Below are 5,216 nucleotides of genomic sequence, written 5' to 3'. Positions count from 1 at the left end.
GGCGGCGGGAGCGGCGCGAGCGGCGCGAAGAAGGAGGGCGCGCTTGCTCGCTTGCTCACTAGCTCGCTCGCTCCCTGCACGCGCGGTCGGCTCGGCTTTCTCCTGCCCCACACAATGGCTGGTGACTAACTGCTTGGAAGTGGCATTAGCATTTCACGAGCAGGCTCTTCAGCCGCAGCGGAACCGTGGCAAGACATTTTCTTTCGTCGTTTCTTTTGCGTGCCTTAAATTCAGAGCTGGTTTTTTTTTTTTTGGTGCTGTTGTTGCTGGGTTCAGATATGTGATGGTCGTTGGCCAGTGGCACATCTTGCCTTTACAAAACATACTCGCCGCGGTGCAAATCCTGTGACACCCTAAAGACAGTTTGCCGAGCTTTCTCCAGTTTGGCTCCTTTTCGTGTTTTGCCCCTGTTCAATTAAAAACTGCCATCGGAGTCCACTGAAGAGTTTGGGTTTTTGGTCTTATATTTACTGCGGGATGGAACTTGGCAAGTACAAGTTTTTTTTTTTTTTTTAGTTTCCGTCGGGGTATATTTTGTTAATGATCTACAAAATTCTTCTTGTGGGCTTTCAAAGTGAATATTTTAATTTCTGAAAATTGAGGTTCGAAAGTGGGACTGGCCAGTTGTGTGTGGGAAAACAAGGTAGTTGTATTTGGGAGCTGTGCTTTCCATATGTTCACTTCCTACACTGATTTTGAATGGGGATGAAAGTGTGTTTATGTGGGCAAACCAAGCCTTTGAAATCTTTGCAAAACATTGATTTTCTGAGATATTTGCATTTGGCGTTTTGAGACAGTTGTATAACTAGTGTCACCGTCTTAGAGTAAGGTCTTGTGTGAAGTCAAGGCAAGACCTTACTTATTTTGATGGTTTTTGTTCTATTTAGATAGAAGAAATAACTTGAATACATCAAATTCTCTTGTCGAATATAGGCTGTTGATAAGGGCTCACAGCTGTTCAAATAAACTTAGGTTTAGTATATTTAATGGATACACGTTAGTTTTCAAATAGTGACTTTAGAGTACTTTCATTCAATATTTTCCTAAAGTGAATTAAGTTTGAAGCATCTTCCACAGTAAGTAACCGCAAATTTTAAATTGTTACTTTTGTAAATACTTGACAAAATCTTAAGTGGACTTCATTGTTATTTGCAAATCTAAAAAGATGATAGTCCATTTTCAAGAATCTGGCAGATTTAACAAAACAACTCTAAGGAAAAGGAAAAGCCCAAGTTACTGTAGATTGCTGTGTTTTCATAACTTGGAGACTATTGATTGGTAATGTACTTTTTAAAAGGAAGCAGTTATGATGTCTGGCCAATAAGTGAATGTCTGATCCTAATATAATTTTGTTTTCTCCAGTAAAGTGTTGACTTTCACTTGATTTTTTTTTTTGAGAGAATTCTCATTGCTCAAATGTATATTTCTAATTTTTCAGAGATAGGCTGCTTTAAGCATGTAAGCAGTGTCTTCAGTAGTGCATTATTTCAATAAGGCACGTTAGTACACTCAAGACAGCTGTGAGTTCTTAGAATTCATTTTATTCGTTCAGAATATTCTTCGCTATATGGATTTGAGTTTTCATAGTTACCATATGTGGATATTTGTTTTAAATTGAAATTTAATTTAGTTAGCTCTAAAAACATTTTGGAACAGTAGGTATCTAGCACTGTTTTTGTGTGCTGGAGGATCTTGAAATTTTATGCCTAAGTGAACACATACAAAGCCTTGTACAGTATTATCTTTGACTTGGAAAAAATTATTTTGTTGCCCATCAGTTGAACTTATTTAACATTGGCCTGAAGATTATTTTGGTGAGTAAAACCAAAATAATAACTTTGTTTGTGTGGTTTTAGTAAGTTCTTCCTTTACCTGGAAATTTGTTGCTATGTTAACTTATAAAATTAAGTTAGTATTTTAAGAATAAAAGTTCATATATATTTGAAATATTTGTGAGCTTAAAATAGTTACAGATCAGCATCTCTAGCCATCTTACTGACAAAATCGCAGTGATTAAGTTTGATCAAGAGGAAAGTGGAGTTTTAAGAGCAGTTTTTAAAGTTCACAGATTTAAAAAATAATAAAATTGATTCAGTAAAGTATAAGGTTAATAAAGTTATTGTAAAAGTAATAGTGGTTATTAACCTCTGCTATAAAATTTAATGCATTTTTAACAGTGAATGGAATTTGATAAGGGGTTTTGTTTCCACTCTGTGGTATATGTTTAATCAGATTTTATATATTTTAAAATAGAGGTTGGTGTTAAAACTGTGAAGGGCACTTCTTAAGCTTATTTTTTTAAAATAGAACAGACTTAGGTAGCAGCCTTTCAGTAGCAAAGCAAATTCAACTAATTTTGGACAAAGGAAATTTGTTCATTTATTTGTTTTTTAGCTTGAATAGTGAAATCAATTAGGTTAAGTTATCCTTTTAGTTATCTTAATTAGTGGTGATTATATATTTATGAGATCTTGAGAGAGAATATTTAAACGTTTGTCAGATGTTGGAACTGACTCCATTTCTTATAAGGCGTTTTATTCCAAAACTGATAAAACATTTTTTTTGTGTGTGGTGACATTTGCTTTTCCTATAATGAATCCATCTTAATTAGAGATCATTTCATTCGAGTGAAAGATTGACAGGAGGTGTATAGATTGTTGTCTTAGTGCCACTGACAGTCAGTGGGTTATATGGGCAAATCATGGTGTTTCTCTAGGCCCAGTTACCTCTCTTGTAAAATGAGTTGAAATGAAGTTTTTTTTGAAAAATTCAAAATTTGAAATAGAAATATCTATATACTATTTCCAATTTTGAAGTTAGATATCCAAAACATAGAAAAATAGATGTAGAGAAATCATGCAGGTTTAAAATGTAATAGTACTAGTCTGAGGTTATGTTGATAGAATCTTTTTGCAAAGTTGAAGATTTTGAAACTACATCATAGGCTACCCCTTTATGCTAATTAGTATGTTTTTCCACCATTGTTTAAGTACTAGTTTTCGTAAATTATAGGTGGTCTTAAATTCAGAGATGAGTAAGAACCATAAATAGGATTTATTAAGAGATTATAAATATTTTTATAAAGAGTTTATAAATATATATTTGAACATTTATATAGAGCATGCTGATTAATAGAAAAGTTAAGGTGAAAAATCTAAGAAGCAAATTTTGGGAAAAACAGATAAATACATAAATGCTTTTGAACCAGGGATTCCCATTGTATGTGAAAGGTAATATGTTACTTTCAAAACTTTGTATGATTTCTGGTGGGGTGATAGGGCATAGTGAAGTTGTAGTAGAGTTATAATTTCTTCAGGAGGGCATCAGTGAAATATTGATACTTCAGCTTTTCTTGAAAAATCTATAAAAACAGGGCTTTAATTGTTCATAATCATACTAAGGAATAAAATGTTAGATGTGAAGGGACTATGCTGATGGGCTTAAGTGGGCAAAACTTCATCCTTTCTAGCAATTACTTTGTTGATTCTTAGTAATCATTTTCAAAAGTTAGAGGGATTTACAAACATTTAAAATGAACTATCTTAAATAGTTCAGTGTACAGTGTCTTGAACATAAAGGGGGTTTTGAATTATCATCTCCCCAACTACAGTAGGTTGGGTTCTATTTTCCAGTGTAACTCCTGCTTTGTAAGATGGGAGTGCTAACTGTCTGGCACAAGTTGAGTAGTGTGTAAAGGTTGTGTTTGTAATTTTAGGACTTTAGTGTAGTGGTAGTAAAGGTTCATAATATGTTAAAGTTCCGGAAAAAATTACAAAAAAGCAAGTGTGTGTACCTTTCTGAAGTGGCTTCACTGTGAAAAACCACATTGAATTTTCAGAAGGTACTATTAGTATAACTACTTTGTAGATTTGGGATAAAATCATGAAGCCTAAGATGTAAAGTACTGTAAATATCAAGAATAAGTCATTTCTAAGGTATTGTGTGTAGACTTCTAGAAAAAAAACTGGCTGGTCTGTATATTCTAAAGACCAACACTTTTTTCACAAACAATTAATATTATGTGTTTGAGTGTTATACAGAATTCATAAGTGCCTATTTAAAGCCCTTTCTTCTTTTGTTAGTGATCAGATTACTTTTAAGAATATTTAACAGCTCAGCTGTTATATGCATCTGGCTCCTTCTATACAGAGAGTTTTGTAATTGAAAACTACCACAACAGTTTGTGCTCTTTTTGGAAATTATCAGAGAAACTTTTAAAAAGTTCTGAGAGAAGGCTTTTATCTTTTTTCAGATTGGTTTAAAATGTACATGTGTATATGTTTTAAAAAGAGCTTAATAAAGCTTTTTTTTTTTACTAACTCTTAAATAAATCTGATGAATGTCAATTTTTAATCCATTCAGAGTTAATTTGTAGGGTAGACTACAGTTTTGAGTTCTCCTAAATTTAGTGGTTATCTGCCACATCACCACAGAAGTGTAGCAAATAAAACTGTATTCTGCAGGCATATGTAAACAAGTAGGATTAGTAGTTTCCATAAAATTCTTAGAAATATAACTTTAAGCCTAACCATAGTAGCCTTTATTTAACAGCACTAATCATATATCCTTTTAAAATAACTTAATTTTTATGTACTTCTTATTGAGTTTACGAAAGTCAAACATTAAAATAATTGTATTAGGGAAAAAAAGGCAAATTCTCTTAGAATATTTAAATTATTTTTGTAATTATATCTGAAATTAGTAATGGGATTCAAATTTGGGGAATATAAAAGATTATTGTAAATATTATTGGTTTCTGTTTTGTGAGGAACTTATTGATGAAATTGTGAGTAATTTTTGAATAATAAATTCCTTTGAAATTGATATACATCATTTAGCATATGGATTAGAGGAGTATTTAATAATATCTAGAGGAAAATGACATCTTAATGGAATCTGAAAATTGGGGGTATAAAAACTATGACATTAAACAGTGAAATTTGTGTTGAGTGAGAGTGCCTTTTGTCACTACAGAGAAAGCAGTCATCAAGTATGAGGCAGGTTCTTATTTACTTAGTTATTTGTCTTACATGTGTTTAGTTGAGACTGGGGGATCACTGATAAGAAAAAAAGGATTATTGGATAAGAAAACTCAGGTAGCAACATGGCCTGATACAGCTGTTTAAATTAAGCCTAATTTAAATTGTAAGAGGAATGAGATTTGTAGAGTAACACTTAGTTTATGGCCTCATGCATGACATCACTTGATGCAAAGG

At 32.6% G+C, this 5,216-nt stretch overlaps 1 protein-coding gene across 1 annotated transcript in view; it reads left to right on the top strand.

Moving 5' to 3' along the window:
- The window catches only part of PHIP (pleckstrin homology domain interacting protein), a 113,200-nt gene that overhangs the window by 1,113 nt on the left and 106,871 nt on the right, over positions 1 to 5,216 (top strand). The window lies entirely within an intron of this gene.

The sequence above is a fragment of the Condylura cristata genome, unplaced genomic scaffold, assembly GCF_000260355.1.
Source record: "Condylura cristata isolate star-nosed mole 26May11 unplaced genomic scaffold, ConCri1.0 scaffold00001, whole genome shotgun sequence".
Lineage (NCBI taxonomy): Eukaryota > Metazoa > Chordata > Mammalia > Eulipotyphla > Talpidae > Condylura > Condylura cristata.
The sequence above is the reverse complement of the archived record's forward strand: the minus strand, read 5'-3'. Positions and strand labels throughout refer to the sequence as shown.